The following is an 18,481-nucleotide window of genomic DNA, read 5'->3' as shown; positions in this document are numbered from 1 at the left end:
CCTTCTTAGATCTGACACCAAAAACACAAGTGGCAAAAGAAAAACACAGATAAATTGAGCTTCATCAAATTGTAAAATTTTCTGCTTCAAAGGACACCATCAAGAAAATGAAAATACAACCTACATAATAGAAGAAATATTTACAAATAACATCTGATAAGAGATTTGTGGATCTAGAATATATATCTCTTACAAATTAATTACAAAAGAGATAAATAATCCATTTTTAAAGATTTTATTTTTCCTTTTTCTCCCCAAAGTCCCCTGGTACATAGTTGTGTATTTTTAGTTGTGGGTCCCTCTAGTTGTGGCATGTGGGATGCCGCCTCAGCATGGCTTGATGAGTAGTGCCATGTCGGCGCCCAGGATCCGAACCGGTGAAACCCTGGGCCGCTGAAGTGGACCGCGAGAACTTAGCCATTCGGCCCCGGGGCTGGCTCCAATAATCCGTTTTAAAAATGGGCAAAAGGAAAAAATGAACAAATGGGACTACATCAAACTAAAAAGCTTCTGCACAGCAAAGGAAACCATCAACAAAATGAAAAGACAACCTAACAATTAATTGGGAGACAATATTTGCAAACCGTATATCAGATAAGGGGTTAATATCCAAAATATACAGAGAACTCATACAGCTCAACAGCAAGAAAACCAACAATCGAATTAGAAAATGGGCAAAAGATCTGAACAGAGATTTCTCCAAAGAAGATACATCGATGGCCAACAGGCATATGAAAAGATGCTCAACATCATTAGCTATCAGGGAAATGCAAATCAAAACTACAGTGAGGTATCACCTCACTCTGGTCAGAATGGCTATAATTAAACAGACAGGAAACAACAAATATTGGAGAGGATGTGGAGAGATGGGAACTCTCGTACACTGCTGGTGGGAGTGAAAACTGGTGCAGCCACTATGGAAAGCAGTTTGGAGTTTCCTCAGAAAATTAAGGATAGATCTACCATATGATCCAGCTATTCCACTGCTGGGTATTTATCCAAAGAACTTGAAAACACAAAGGCATAAAGATACTTGCACCCCTATGTTCACTGCAGCATTATACAGAATAGCAAAGACTTGGAAGCAACCTAGATGCCCATCAAGGGACGAATGGATAAAGAAGATGTGGTATTTATACACAATGGACTGCTACTCAACCATAAGAAATGACGAAATCCGGCCATTTGTGACAACATGGATGGACCTTGAGGGTATTATTCTGAGTGAAATAAGTCAGAGGGAGAAAGTCAAATACCATATGATCTCAGTCATAAGTAGAAGGTAAAAACAACGACAAATAAAAATATAGCGTTGGAGATTGGATTGGTGGTTACCATTGGGGAAGGGAGGACAAAAGGCGTGATTAGGCTCACATGTGAGGGGATGGACTATAATTAGTTTTGGGGTGGTTAACATGATGTAATATACACAGAATTCGAAATATGATGTACATCTAAAAATAAATAAACAAATAAAAATTAAAAAAATTTAAAAAAATTAAAAGAAATGAAATAAAAACTTTGCAACTTCAAAAAAAAAAAGGGCAAAGGATCTAAATACGCGCTTATCCCAAGAAGATATACAAATGTCTAATAAGCATTTAAATAAGCACATGGAAAGATGCTCAACTTTATTAGCCATCAGGGAACTGGAAATGAAAGCCATGGTAAGATACCATGTCACACCCCCTAGAATGACCACATGAAAAAACACAAAGATAATAATAATGTGTTGAAAAAGATACAGTTAGAGAAATTGGAACCCTCAGCTCTGCTGGTAGGAATGTAAAATGGTGCAGCCACTTTGGAAAACAATGTTTCAGTTCTTCAAAAGATTAAACATAGATTTACCATACAACTCAGCAGTTCCACTCCTAGGGCATATATCCCAAAGAAATGAAAATCTATGTTCACTCAAAAACTGAACCCAAATACTTATAGCACCATTATTTATAAGAGCCATGAAGTAGAAAAAACTCACATGTCCATCAACTGATGAATGGATAGATAAAATAGGCTGTATTGATCCAATGGAGTATTATTCAGCAATACAAAGGAATGAAGTACTTACACATGCCACAACATAGAGGTGAACCTTGCAAATGTAAGGCTAAATGAAAGAAGCCACTCACAAAATACCACATGCTGTGTAAGACATGTCCATCATAGGCAAATATCTAGAGACAGAAAGTAGATTCACTGTGGCCTAGGATTGGGAGTTTGGGAGGAAATGGGGAGTGACTGTTAACTGGTACAAGATTTCTTTTTGGAAGGATGAAGATGTTCTAAAATTGATTATTGTTATGGTTTCACAACTCTGTGAATATACTAAAAACATTGAATTGCATACTTTAAATGGGTGAATTATACACTATGTTAGTTATATTTCAAGAAAAGTGTTATGTTAAAAAAATTCCCAGTGTTCTCTTCCTTTATCCCAGACCAACACAAAATTCTACCCAGGGACTAAAGAGCAATGATTTAAAAAAAATTGTGATCTGTCAAGTGTGTTTTGTTTACTTCTATGTTATTTTCGCTTTTGCTGTAAACTTTTCAATTGTATGCTAATTGTGAATTTCTAACTTCTTTCTATCTGTAGCTGATTATTTAAAATATTTATTATTGTTTTAGAAAAATTACATTAACTATTGGCTGTGAATGTGGTAAAATTAAGAGCTAAAATATTTTTTAGAACGATCGTCAAAATTCTTATTTGAAAGTGTAAAATAATGAGAAAAATATAATTTGACAAACCCAAAGAAAAAAATATAGAATCTATAAATTGAGACCAAGGAAACAACAGGAGCATCTCAAAACTGAAATAGTAACATTATGTCCTAAAACCACAGAATTTCGTAGGTAACTTTAATTATAATTTAGGTGCATCTGTTAAGTATTCAAAAATTCCATCTAAAATATATCTATCAAATAGATCAACCTCCTGAAAAGTATCACAAAGAGGAGACCACTCAGAAGTATAAACCTTCTGATTTCCTTCTTTAGGTAATGACTTCATTATCCTTTCCTATGCCATAGTATCCAAAGAATACAGTTCTTGTTCAAGGACGGCAGGCTGAATCATTTGGAATTGCAAATTCATTAATGCTGTCTAGTTTTAAATAGTTCTTTTTGAATTTTTTAAACAAGGATATGTCACCCGAATGATAGAGCTCAAAGTTTATTTTTCATAATTTTCAGTGTGTTGGACCTGTTCAGAAGCCAAAGCAAGACAATAGGAATGAAACTTTAGCCGTTCAGATAGTTCTAGAAGGAATAAATAACTTTTATTTGAACGAAGGGGTAGAGGTCACAAAAATAAATAAGCAAACAAACTAATAAATCAATAAATAAGACATATTGTGCTAGCTAACACACTACCCTTATCCAAAATGCTAGAGCTCAGTAGCTTGGAATTTGTTATATTCCATTTATAAGTTACCATTTTTGCTTCAGCATGCATGAAACTCTGACACTGTGCCAAGTTGTTGAGTGAACACTAACCTTCCCAAGTGGGATGGATTGCTCATCTCATGGTCGATAATCTGGATCCCTGGAGACCATTGTCCCATTGCCTTACAGGATGCCCGGCTTAGTAATCAGGGGTGTCTAGCTAGCTACTGGATTGCTTGTCTGTTGTTATCAGGTAGCAAATTTCAGGTATCTCCATAAGAAAATCTATGTCTCTGTTTATAAGATGTTCAAAATCTAATTAGCCTTAGCTTTGTGAAAAAAGATTTCAAATCTGAGTGTTTAACTCATCTGGGGAGAATTCTAAATTATGAAACATAATTTAGACCTTTGTTGCTCCTTTATCCTAGGATGACCTAAGTACTATCTAGGTTTCATTATCTCTGTTTGCCTTCGGGTAGATTTATATGCAGGCAGTCCTAGGCTGCAAGCATGATGTTAGAAACCCCCCCAGTGAAGGCAGTAAGTATTACCCCATCTCATGCCTTATAAAGGTGCTTAAAGTGTATCATTTATGCAGCTATTCTAACTTGTCCTTAGGTAAGATACATTTTATCTCACTTAGGGTAAGAGTGTTTTATAAGTGTTTTATAAGGACTCTGGATTTTTAAAAAATGAAGTAATAAGAGTCGGTGACACGTTAACTTACATGGTTAATCAAGTACTAGACCTAAAGTAGGCTGGGAAAGGAGACAGGCAAACACTGCAGTTTACAAATGGGTAACCCTGCATTGCTGTTTCTTTTAGTTTGTGCCTGGAAGGGGCTCTGGGATTCATGACATTGGGACAAGGCCTTGAAAAGAAGGGTATTTAGTAAGACGGGGACTCTTGGCTTTGAATTCTGGCTGTGTCTTTGACTTCTTCTCTTGTACATTTCATATAAGCTCTCTAACTCAATTTCCTCATCTAATCCTAGTTACCGCACAGTATGGTAGTGAGGATGAAATGGGACAACCCAGGTTTAGCACACAGCAAATGTAAAAAGAGCTCCATAAGTGTTCATTCCCTCTGTGTTACTGCGGAGTTGACAAGACATCCTCTGACTCCTCAATAGTCACAAAAGTGGGTTACAGGGGCAGGATTTGACCTTGCTACAAGGAAGAGGGTCCAGAGCAATGTTTCAAAGCAAATGTAGGGGCTATCCTGGAAGAGCACTCCCCTTCCTGGCTGCTACCCACGGCAATTTCCTCTTACTCTTCTCAAAGTTCCAGCTGAGCCCTGGTGAGTTATTTCTCTCATCAGGCTTATACAACACTTATTTGCACTGGAGATAGAGGGATGTGGCTAACACACTGAGTTCTGAAACATTCTGGTTAGTAAGTAAGGGGCGCAGCATTTTTGTTGTGTTATGTTGTTTTCTTATTTTCTATCCCTGCTTTTCCATAAGATTCCTGGCAAGATAATGTGTGCATGTATATAAGAGTGTATACACATACACATGTATACGTGCTATTTTATTGTAATTAAACACATATAAACTAACATAAACTGCTGTAAATTACCATGATTGTGCACACCTTTTCATCTCCATCAGCGGCCGACTTAAACCAATTTAGAACTCTCGTGGTCTTCAATCCTTTTGCTCACAGTTCACTGCCATCTACCTACTTCCGTCTTAGTGGCGGTTCTACAGCTCCCTGAAAAACTGAACACTGTAGTTCTCCTTCCCTCTGACATTTCTAAAACTTACCTGCTCTTTCTACTCCTGGTCCCTGACTGTGGACATCCTATCACAAAGTTTTAGCATAGTCTTCTCCTAAAAGGCCCTACCTTTTAAATCTCTCAGGACTTGCCCACTTTTTATTTTCTCTTAAATTATACCCACATTCTTAACCACTGACAGAGCATCTCAAATTCTTCAGATAGAAAACCAAACCTATCTTATTGCAATGCTTTCCGCATTTCTGTCTCTATTTCTTTCCTGTAACACACGCTCACAAGAATGTCTCTGGCTTTTTACATTTTTTTATTTGTTTCCATTTTCCTCTCGGTTTTAGCAGCACTAGTCACTACCTGAAAACCTTAGAGGTTTATGTTAGAGTGAGCCCACCTGTCATATCCAATTTTTGATTCTTACTTCAAATGCCTTCCTAGGATTAAAAGTTCAGTACCTGAATTTTTAAGGCTAAACTACCATATTTGCCTTTTCATGGCCTCTGTTCCCTGGAATCTATTTAGCAATTATTATCCACACAACTCATTCAGTTTTTTAAAAAATATGTCTAATATTGTCATGCTTTTTCGTGCCTGTTCTCCCAAACTGGACGCTAAACTCTTAGGTGGCATTGTTTATGACGTAAAGCACCAAATTTCCTCAAATCTGGTGACCTCCTGCATCCAGGACAGGGTGTTTCCTGCTGCTTCCACACATAGAAGATAACCACATCAAATGGCTTTGCATTTTTGAGATGGGGTGGTCTTAAAGTATAATAAAAAATAAATGAAGAAAACTAAAATTGTCAAAGCAATATTCTGTTAGCTACTCTGTTCGTTCACTGAGTTAGGTTTTTGCTCAATTGCTAATGAGAAGTTAACATAACTTACTTTTTTGGTCACTAGCATTTTTCCCAATATCTGACATACAGTAGGAACTCAAAGTTTGTTGAATAAATGAGTAAATTAATGAAGAAACTCAAATTTAATTCAAATATTCAGAGTAAGCATAACTGATGTCTTTCAACAAATTACTTTAAGAACATGATCATTTTCCCACTTGTAGGAGTTTCTGGAGTGTAATTCAATCAGAAAGAGAGAAATTCTATTCACTTGAGAATAATGAAGCTCTCTCATATATGTTAGTATGAACTTTCACTGTTATTAGTTTCACAAAAACATCCATGGGCAATTTTAATGTCTCTAATGTTTTAAAGATTGTGTTCTTTTCATAGTACTGGTCATTAGGATCAACTACAAAACCTGTAAGTGGTAGGAATCTTGTTGACTTTTAAAGCTACAGCAATCATCTCTATGGAGGAATTATCTTCTAACCTACAATGATATTCCGCACTCTTGTTAATTCCAATGTTGAGAATTACACCAGGCTTAATCATGAGCCACTGGTTGTACTGTATACAGTATTATTCTTGATTGTCCAACCTAATTGCAAAGTACATCTTGATCAAGACAGCAATTATTTCAAGTGATACTTGTATCCATAAATTTCATTTTGTACATATGCCCAGTACCCTAAGTATGTCAGTTCAAATCTCACGCATTCATGTCTGCATTAGTCACACTCATCTTTTTGCTCCAATTTATTAAATGCCTATCTTAAAATAAACGTAAGTGAGAAGAAATGAGGTATATTTTTACATATAACTGTTGAGTAAATTTCATTTCCTAAATACTAGGAACCAATATGTGAGGTAAAATTATGGAAAGCATGTGAAACATCTGTGCCTATGTTTGGGAAATTAATTTGAATTGGGGTTATCTTCCAGTTCTTCTGGGACAATAACTTGCTCCAAATTCTACTTCCTTTTATCTTCAAATTTTGTCCCCACCCCCATATTGGGGCTGATTTCTGTCATTTTTCTTTGATTTTCATTCTAGTCTAATTTATACTCATAACTGTGGTCTCCCTCTATAAGGTATTTTTTCTTTTTCAACTTAGGATTTTTTTCTTGGAGGGGGTGATTTTCTTCAGTAATCATAACCAAAGGGCTTCCAAATTTAAGATTCTCTAATACTTTATTATTACATTTTATCCATTCTTAAGAGACCAAATTCTTCGTCTTTGTTGCCAATAAAGGAATCATTTTGTCAAGGGCCTACTCTTTTCCTGCTAATTTATATGCACTATCTCATTTCTTTTTCTCATTTAGTCCTAGGTATTATTATCCAATTTTAGAAGTGAGTAAAAGGTAGACTCAGGAAAGCTGTATGGTTTGCCTTTGGTAAAGTCAGATTCTCTCCAGGTCTGATTCCAAATCCTCCTGCTCTTTATACTATTCCAGCATTGCATAGCTGCTTACAGATGTATTAGTTGTTCTTAAATGTTTGACAAGGCATTGCCATTTAGTGAGTTTGACTTACTGCTGCTCTGTGTTAACTCTTGAGAAAGATAAAGATTTAAAATATATTGATTTTCTTTCGTAGTTTCAGTCTTTTGATGTGTTTTGCCATGTAGTTGAGTTATGGTGGTTGCTATCTCTGAGTAGTTGGTTGTGCAGAGTGTCTGGGAAATGAACAGAATCAACTATCAGATGGAATGACATCCATGAATCCAGGTCTTAGGAAGTGGCACCACTGTTGTATAAAATAAGGCAAAATTCATCAATTATTGTTATTTACAGCATGAGTTAGCCGATGGACAGGTCACCTTGTTATTGGGTCCTCATAAAGCATAGCATTGATAGGATCTTTGCAAATATAATCTTGGAGAATTAAGGTACCCTTATAGACTTATCAGGCTGGAAGAGGTTTTCCAAGCTCACACATGGCATCGCTGCCTTCTGAAAGAACACACCTTATTTTGGATGTAAAATGAGAATTTTATTTGTCTTCTAAAGTTAATCAGCACATTCACAAGGAGGGGAAAGTTCTGGCAGATGAGTAAACAAATTCTTGGTACTATGTTCTGGTTAGAAGCATCCAAGTACCATTTAGTGTCCTTTCAGTAACCAAAAAAAATATATAGGTCAGATATTTATTTTTCATGGTATGAGTAAAGATTCTCATTATGTACAGGATGTTTTGGCCTATCAGGATTCTTGGAGGATTCCGTTGCAAGTGAGAAGGGATATAAACTGATTCTGTGCTAAGCGTTATTCAGTGAGTAAATATGAAGAAATGATTTATATCCAAAATGAGGTTGACTTGTACTATCTGGTCGTGAATCTTTCTCAAACAATAAAATGAGAACCCTACTAACTCTCACTCTTTTGTCTGGAAGCTGAATTTGAACTTGCTTTTTTTCAGTTTGAACTCTTGAGGCCCCTTTTCGGACTTAGTAAGCTAATAAGATCTTATGCTTCTATGAATGAACATGGCAAGACTGATGTTTTAAAGAAGATAGTTAGAGCATAAAGATATGTGCCGGTCTATACAGATGTGTGTGTGTGTGTGGAGATATGCATGTATGTATGCTGTGTTCTCTCTTCTTTAAGAATGTTCAGGAAATAATAATTTTTGAGCACCTGCCAAGAACAAAAAAATCCCAGCTAATAGGAATAGTTTTCCTTTTTCTAGAAAGTTAAAGCAAGTGTGTGCAAATGGGGTCTGTATTAGAATTGCTTTCTCCAACAGAATTGTGGCATAATTACTGAGGGGTCATAATCTATTTTATACTTCTCTGTTAGAACTTTATATTACTTTTTATCTTTTAGAAGATTTTACTACACTGAACTCAGAACAGAAGTCACAGTCCACACATCTGGCAAATAAATAAGCACAAAAGTAATAATACTGCATAGAAAATGCTTGCTAACTACATTCTACAGAGTAATGCGGTACCACCCTTAACACTTGCTTTATTTATGCTAATTCCTCACTTAACCCATCCAAGATTCAGTTAAAAAATTCAGTAATGTACAGTGCAAAACTACCTATTCTTGTAAGAAAGTCTTATTTTTAGTTATAGGTTCATAGAATCTTCCGAATCTTTATATTTCCTAGTCTTTTCAGTGGAAGCAAAGTGAATAAATATACCTATCCAGTCTAAGTAGGTGTATTTGAATAGAAGCATACTTAGTATTAAACTATAATTGATTATATATCTCAGGCAAAATGCCTTTCAAAGAGCCTTGTGCCATCCGCTGAAAAGAGGAGAATGTCATTACAAAGAATTATATTTTCATTCTATATCTCTAAGTACATGCCTTCAGGAAAAAGTTAAAATATTAATGATTAAAAATTAAATGTCTGTACTTCAACATTCAATTTCTTCTCTACAAAGTAGTCTTACATTCACTGTCCTGTACATAGAAATTGGAATGGTTTGTTGTTGAATTATTTATAGTGCGAATTTAAAACTTAAGTGTGTGTAAAATGCTATATTGATATTTATCACACCAGAAAATTTATGACTCAAACTTTTGGGAATTATTAAACTTTGGGCTGACATTTTCTGTTCTTGGGAATTCTTGATCTCCTTTGTTTCCTAGTTTCTACAACTATGTGACATAAATTCCAATTTCCACACAAGGTAAGAGCAAAATTTATCATAATATTTTAAAAGCTCTCTGTTCACTAACTTTTTAATAATAGAGACATTGCTCATCTATATTCCCACATCTAGTGTTCAATTTACCTTCTTTTATAAATCATATGGAGTAAGGGGGAATTTGAAATTATTTTCAGGCTAAATGTAAAACAAGACAAAAATTCCACCATTCTAACACAACTTGTTAACTATTACTCATACCTTCAAATTTGTCCAGATAACAGTATATTCTATTACGACACGATAGGGCATGATACATATGATAGAATTATGATACATTTTCCATTATGATACATTTTTATGAAACAGCATATGTAAAATTAGTATATATAACATATATGTTCAGTTTATAAAGGCTAATAAATAAAACCTGAGGTGCCGGTACTTATCTTCAATACAGCGCAATCATTGCTGCTGCCCCACCTTTCATTCTAGAATTGGTCACTAAGCTCAAGTTTCTGATTATCCTTCCCTCATCTTTCCTTATAGTTTTACTTACATGGATTAGGCATTTACAAATTTAGAAAGGTCATATTTCTTTATGTAAAGATGCTTTTTATCCCTAGTGATGTGTTTTTGTCTTAAAGCTCCTCTTTAAGGTTTTTGTGTAGCTGTACCAGCTTGAGCTTGCTCTAGGCATTTTCCCTTCTGTATCTACCTTCTTTCTCATCTCTCTTTGACCTTGTTTCAAGTATACCTCTTATGTATGGCATGTGACTGGATTTTGTTTTAAGAAGGTCTTGCTGACAGTATTTTAAATTGGAAATTTTGGTTTATTTACTTTGATTACAGATATGCTTGGATTTGTTCTGCCATTCTATCTTGTTTTCTGTTTTGGGGCCAGCTTTTTCTATATTCATTCTTCTCCTACTGTCTTACCTTCTTTTGTACTGACTTTTGAATTATATTTTCTTTTCTTTTTTGTTCCTCTAATGCTTTGGAAGTTATATATTTGATATCTATTCTTTAGTGGCTAATTAAAAAATTTCAACAGATTTATTTAACTTAACACTAGAAATAATCTATATTTGTAGAATAAGTTCCCCAAAGTAAAATTCTAGAATCGAGAGATATGAGTGATTTTATGGCTTTAAAAGAATATACTGCCAAATTGCCATCCAAAGAAATTGTTGAATGTATACTGCCACTGGCAAGCCATAAATATACTTTTTTGACTTTCTTGCAAATGTTGAGTAGTAGTATTATTTGAATATTTGTTTATAATATTTATTTTTATGCTGAATCAAGTGTGGAAAGTTGTTCTTTATTGTTGATATTTTTCATATATTGCTTAACCAATATGTTTGTGTGAGTTATTTTTTGCCAATTTAGCTATTTAATTATCAAATTTTATGTGCTCATTATAAAACGAATCATTTATTTGAGGCTGATGTTTTTCAGTGTCTGTGCAGCAATCTTGCGTTTGTTGGTTAGATTATCTTGAAAATTTTCTACAGCACCATGATCACACGCTATAGAATCTATTTAAACAGATATGAGTTTACACACCTTTCTTTCCCCCAGACTGGAGAATATTATGTTCAAACCTCTATGTACGTTTCCTAACAGGATGTTCATGAGGGTAATCCTAAATGCCAGATACAGAGGTCTTTTTTCTGCACTGCCAGCATTATCTTTAAGCGCTGTAAATCATGCCAGATTGTTATTGCATTTCAATGATGGCCTCCAAAGGATCAGAAGCGAATGTGTTTAGTCAATTTGCCGTGTTTAACTAGAAGTTGACAGCTTCATTTTAACTCTTTCATGTTACTTTATTGAATGAACTTGAGTGAAGATGGAGGAAGATTGTTCATGTCCCTCCCCTTCCCGGAACTTTTCAATAGTTTGGTAGTTTCTTCTTAAATGTCCATTTCCGTTAAATTCAATCATATATAAAAGGAGTTCACACCAAATAGCAGCTATTATACTAAGCATTAGAAATTAAATATGATTAAGATATTGTCTTATATCCCTTCCCTAACTTGTATATAGTGTTATCAACCATAGTCACCTTGCTGTGCATTAGATCCTCAGACCTTATTCATCTTACAGTGAAAACTTTGTACACTTTTGCTAACCTCTCCCTATTTCCCCCATCCCCTCCCTTTCCTTTTTTTTTTTACCATGTTCCCAGACGCTTTATTTTTTTTATTGAGTATAGTGGACGTACAATATTATATTAGTTTCAAGTTCACAACATAGTGATTCGACATCTATATACGTTACAAAATGATCACCATGACAAGTCCTGTAACCATTTGTCACCATACGAAGTTGTTACAATATTATTGACCATGTTTACTATGCTGTACGTTACATCCCCGTGACTTATTTATTTTATAACTGGAAATTTGTACCTCTTAATCCACTTCACCTATTCTGCCCATCCCCCGACTCTTCTTTCTTCTGGCAACCACTAGTTTGCTCTTTGTATCTATAAGTTTGTTTCTGTTTTGTTTCATTTGTTGTTTGTTTTGGTTTTTAGAATCCACATATAAATGAAATCATACAGTATTTGTCTGTGTCGGACTTATTTCACTTAGCATAATACCCTCTAAGTCCATCCATGTTGTCGCAAATGGCAAGATTTCATTCCTTTTTAAGACTGGATAATATTGCAGTGTGTTTATGTATATATATACATATATATATATATATACATACACACATATATATACACAGAAAGCACATTTTCTTTATCCACTTACCTATTAGTGGACACTTAGGTTGTTTTCATATCTTGGCTATTGTAAATAATGTTGTAGTGAAAACAGAAGTGCATAGACCGTTTTGAATTATTGTTTCTATTTTCTTCAGATAAATACCCAAAAGTAGAATTGTTGGATCATATGGTAGTTCCATTTTTAACTTTTGAGGATGCTCCATATTGTTTTCCATGGTAGCTGCACTAATTTACATTCCCACCAACAGCGCATGAGGGTTCCCTTTTCTCCACATCCTTGCCAACACTTGTTATTTGTTGTCTTTTTGATAATAGCCATTCTGACAGGTGTGAGGTGATATCTCATTGTGGTTTTGGTTTGCATTTCCCTGAGGATTAGTGATGCGCACCTTTTCACGTGACTGCTGGCCATCTGTATGTCTTCTTTGGAAAAATGTCTGTTCAGGTCCTCTCCCCATTTTTTAACCAAATTTTTTGAGTTTTTGATATTGAGTTGTATGAGTTGTTTATTTTGGACATTAACTCTTTCTCAGATATATTATTTGCAAATATCTTTTCTCATTTGAAGGTTGTGTTTTAATTTTGTTGATGGTCTTCTTCACTTTGCTAAAGCTTTTTAGTTTGATATAGTACTATTTGATTAATTTGTTTTTGTTGTCTTTGCCTGAAGAGATAGATCCAAAAAAAAAAAAAATATTGCTAAGATTGATGTCAAAGAGACTACTGCCTATATTTTCTTCTAGGAGTTTTATGGCTTCAGGTCTTACATTTAAGTCTATAATCCATTTTGCGTTTATTTTTGTATGTGATGTAAGAAAGTGGTTCAATTTCATTCTTTTACATGTAGCTGCCCAGTTTTCCCAACACCGTTCATGGAAGAGACTGTCTTTTCCCCAGTGTATATTCTTGCCTCCTTTGTTGTAGGTTAATTGACTGTATATTTATGGGTTTATTTCTGGGCTGTCTATTCTGTTCCACTGATGTGTGTGTCTGTTTTTCTGCCAGTACTCTACAGTTTCGATTACGACAGCTTTGCAGTATAGTTTGGATCAAGGAACGTGCTACCTCCAGCTTTATTCTTCTTTCTCAAGATTGCTTTGGCTCTTTGTGGTCTTCTGTTGTTCCATAAAAATTTTAGGATTATTTGTTCTAGTTCTGTGAAAAATGTGCTTGATAATTTGATAGAAATTGCATTGAGTCTGTAGATTTGTTTGGGTAGTATGGACATTTTAACAATATTAATTCTTCCAATTCATCAGCACAGTATATCTTTCCACCCGTTTGTGTCTTCTTCAGTTTCTTTCCTCAGTATCATTTGGTTTTCAGAGCCCAGATCTTTCACCTTCTTCATTAACTTTATTCCTAGGTATTTTATTCTTTTTGATGTAATTGTAAATGAGATTTTTTTTTAATTTACCTTTCCAATTGTCATTATTAGTGTATAGAAATGCAACAGATTTCTGTATATTGATTTTGTATCCTGCGACTTTACTGAATTCATTTATTCTACTACTTTTTTGATGAAGTCTTTAGAGTTTACTATATATAGCATCGTGTCATCTGCAAATAGTAACAGTTTTACTTCTTCTGTTCCAATTTGGATGCCTTTCATTTCTCTTTCTTGTCTGATTGCAGTGGTTAGGACTTCCAATGCTATGTTGAACAAAAGTCTTGAGAGTGTGCACCCTTGTCTTGTTCTTAGTCTTGGAGGAAAAGCTTTAAGCCTTTCGCTAAGTATGATGTTAGCTATGGGTTTGTTGTATATGACCTTTATTATGTTAATGTATGTTTCCTCTATACCCACTTCGTTGAGAGTTTTAATCATAAATGGATGTTGAATTTTGTCAAATATTTTTTTCTACATCTATTGAGATGATCATATGACTTTTATCTTTAATTTTGTTAATGTGGTGTATCATGTTGATTGATTTGCAGATATTGAAACATTTTTGCCTCCCTGGGATAAATCCCACTTGGTCATGGTGCATGATTATTTTAATGCATTGTTGAATTTGGTTTGCTCATATTTTCTTGAGGATTTTTGCATCTGTATTCATTAAGGATATTGGCCTGTAATTTTAGCTTTTTTTTTTTTTTGTAGTGTCTTTGGTTTTGGAATCAGGGTAATGCTGGTCTCATAGAATGAGTTTGGACGTATTCCTTCTTCAATTTTTTTGGAATAATTTGATAAGGATAGGTATTAACTCTTCTTTAAACGTTTAGGGGACTCTACCTGTGAAACCATCTCGTCCTGGACTTTTGTTTGTTGGGAGTTTTTTGATTAGTGATTCAATTTCATTACTAGTAATCAGTCTGTTCAGATTTTCTATTCCTTTTGATTCAGATTTGGAAGATTGTGTGTTTCTAAGAATTTATCCATTTTTTTCTAGGTTGTCCAATTTGTTAGCATATAATTGTTCATGGTAATCTTTTATGATCTTTTGTATTTCTGTGTTGTTGGTTGTAACATCTCCTCTTTCATTTCTGATTTTGTTTATTTGAGCCCTCTCTTTTTTTCTCTTGATGAGCCTAGGTAAAGTTTTATTAATTTTATTTATCTTCTCTAAGAGCTATCTCTTAGTTTCATTGATCTTTTCTCTTGATTTTTTTTTTTTAGTCTCTATTTCATATATTTCCACTCTGATCTTTCTTACTTCTACTAACTTTAGGCTTTGTTTGTTTTTCTTTTTCCGATTCCTTTAGGTGTAGTGTTCAATTGTTTTATTTGAGTTTTCTCTTGTATCTTGAGGTGGGCCTGTGTCGCTATAAATTTCACTCTTAGAACTGCTTTTCTTGTATCTTATATATTTTAGAACGTTGTTTTTTCCATTTTCATTTGTCTCAAGGTATTTTTTAAATTTCTTCTTTAATTTCTTCATTGACTCATTGGTTGTTTAGTATCATGTTCGTTAGCCTCCATGTGTCTGTATTTTTTTCAGTTTTCTTCTTATAATTGTTTTCTAGTTTCCTACCATTATGGTTGGAACAGTTGCTTAATATTATTTGAATCTTCTTAAATTTCTTGGGACTTATTTTGTGGCCTAACATGAGATGTATCCTGGAGAATGTTCCAGCTGCACTTGAAAAGAATATGTATTCTGCTGCTTTTGGATAGAATGTTCTGTATATATCTATTAAGTCCAACTGGTCTAATGTATCATTTAAAGCCAAAATTTCCTTGTTGATTTTCTGTCTGGATGATCTATCCCTTGATATAAATGGGGTTTTAAAAGTACTCTACTATTATTGTATTACTATCAGTTTCTCCCTTTATGTCTGTTAATGTTTGCTTTATGTATTTTGGTTCTTCTATGTTGGGTGCATAGATATTTACAAGTGTTATATCCTCTTGTTGGATTGATCCTTTTATCGTTATCATTGTTATAGTCTTGGCTTTAAAGTCTATCTTTTCTGATAGAAGTATTGCTATCCAGCTTTCTTTTCATTTCCATTTTCATGTGATATTTTTTTCATCCTACTACTTTCAGTCTGTTTACTGACAACCACTTTTCTACCTTCTACTTCTATGAGTTTGGCTTTTTTTTTTAGATCCCACATATAAATAATATTATGCAGTATTTGTCTTTCTCTGACTTATTTCAGTTGGCATAACGCTCTCAAAGTCCATTCATATTATCATAAATGGCAGGATTTCCTTATTTTTCATGGCTGAATAATATTCCATTGCATGTGTATATATACAACCTCCTTGCTAACATTCATTATCTCTTCTCATTTTGATGACAAGCACCCATGAAATCACCACTCCAAACAAAAACAAAGATATTGACAATAATCTACTTCTAACCACCTGATTTTGCCCTCCCATCAACCCATGACCTTCCCTCCCTTCATCTAAGTTAACTGTAATCCTGAATCTTGTTTTCCCTTGTTTAAATTTTGTAGTTTTATTTCACCTCTATGTATTACTAAAATATGTATGATTATGCGTGTATGTGTGTGCGTGTATGTTAAATTAAAAATGGTCTGAGGTAAAATAAAGAACCAGATTGTCAGATAAAATTCAAACCAATCTAAAATCTTACCAAATATAAAATTTATTAGGAATTTCAAAAATACAACCAATCAAGTGAGATTGAGAGAGGAGAAATAAGGAAAAGTCTGAGATATATAACAGGACTCTCCAGTTTCCTGCTTTCTGCATTGGACACACACTTTTTGACTCAGAAAAATATATGAAGAAGAATCTGATCAGATTTAAGAATCACCTCACACAACTGGGAGCACTTAAGTTGTGAAACATCTCCAGTTATACCCCAGAGTATAGATGGTATTCTCCAGGGAGACATGGCTCATCAACCTATAGATTTCAGGTGTGTTTTGGTTAGGCAATCCTAAATCAGGGACATCCTACTTATAGCATTCCCAAGGTGGAAATTCTTCTCCTAGAATACACTATTAGGCTATTTACCAGCAGGTCCAGTTATGTTTACAAGGCAATTATACTGGATTATTTGCCTTATTTTATTTTCTCCAAGAGCATCCCTCCTCATCCCACTGGCCAGTGGGGAAAAATATATTATAGTTGCTTTAACTCTTTCTTTCCAAGACACGTTCTATGGTGCATCTAGCCAAGCTTGACACGATAAGACATTTCCACAGAATGGCAAGAGAATGAGGGAACCATGCATTCTGCAGCTTCTAGGTGTGTAAGTTTCTTAATGGTACTTTACACCATGCATTCCTAGTGGTCAGTGTGTGAATGCCCCATTGCACAACTTGATGACATTTATGCTACTGGTTTATGCTGGAATAGTCACTTTTGTAGGAGCTTAATTTTATTAGTTTACTGACTAACAGGCTGCCTGATGAAAATAATTACAAAAATATTGCATAAATATTGTTACAAGTTGGAATAATACTATAAAAGGTAATAGTGTTTGGTGTTTCATTATAAGTACAGAATATGAATTTTTATGTTCTGGGACAAGTAAATCTCTAAGCATAAAGTGAAAGGAAAGTGAGTATAGGAAAACCTCATGAATAACTGAAAACTAAAATTTATTGGGCTTATAATCTTGTTGCTCTAACTTATCAGTGTATTGTCTAGTATAAAATTCTGTCAATTAATGACATGTCTTTCTCAAATGTAGCAGAGTAAACTCTTTGGCAAAATAAGTTTTCCAAGAACAAAGGAAATTAATTATTGGCTGAAAAAAGGCAGAGAAAAGAGCAAAAATACAAAAATATCATTCTACGATACACTCTTGAAGGGGAAAAAAATTGTTACAAGCCATGCAACAGCTGAGGATGTTAAAAACTGGAATACCTAGTTAATATTAGGATAAAAAGCAATTTTTTATCAAGTGATAATGTTGGAAATCACTTTATATCAGTATATGGTATAGAATGTAAAAGGATAGCTACTAGTATATGTTTTCCTTAAATTTGAAGAAAAATTTTGATTTACTGAGGATGAATCAGCCCATTTTATCTGTGTTTACAAGAGGGAGAATTGCTTGATCACTTTTTCTTCTGTTTATCACGGAAAGTGTATAATACAAGAGAATAATTTTTCTCTTAATTTATTCATTTAATGATTCTTTTGTGAGCCATTGGATTGACTAGAATAGGTTAAAGGTTATTAAACTAATAGAATATGTAGTTTCTGGAGAAATATGGCAGTCATCAATAGATCTTGATTTAGTGTTGAAGGACCTAGTGATAAATGTGGATATTTTCCATCACAGCTATTTTATTGTGCACATTTTCAGTACACTGTTTGACTCAATGCTGCATAAGCAGGTGACCGAGACTTGGTGACTCAGATCCACTGATGACAGGGCAATAGCAATTGATTAAAATGTGAGCATGTGATCAAAGATTTCCCTGAGACTATTGGGAAGAAAAAGGTTTTCCCCCAGCTCTCTCTCTCCTCTATGATGGGTGTTTTGAGAGGATAGAATTGCACCATTCCCAGTTCAAGAGGACAGTTTGCTTGAGAAAGGATCCAAAAAAGAAGGAAATAGATCTGAGATTTAGAGAAGGCTTGATCAAGCCCCTAGGCTATTGTTTGAGCCAATGGACTTATTTGTGATTGAAGGTACATTTGCCATGAATTTTTAGGGTTTTTTTCCTTTAGCCATTTGAATGATGTGCTATTTTATCACTTGAAAGGGAAAGAGTCCTAAATACAAGGTATACTG

The sequence above is a fragment of the Equus caballus genome, chromosome 19 (assembly GCF_041296265.1).
Source record: "Equus caballus isolate H_3958 breed thoroughbred chromosome 19, TB-T2T, whole genome shotgun sequence".
Classification (NCBI taxonomy): domain Eukaryota; kingdom Metazoa; phylum Chordata; class Mammalia; order Perissodactyla; family Equidae; genus Equus; species Equus caballus.
The sequence above is the reverse complement of the archived record's forward strand: the minus strand, read 5'-3'. Positions refer to the sequence as shown.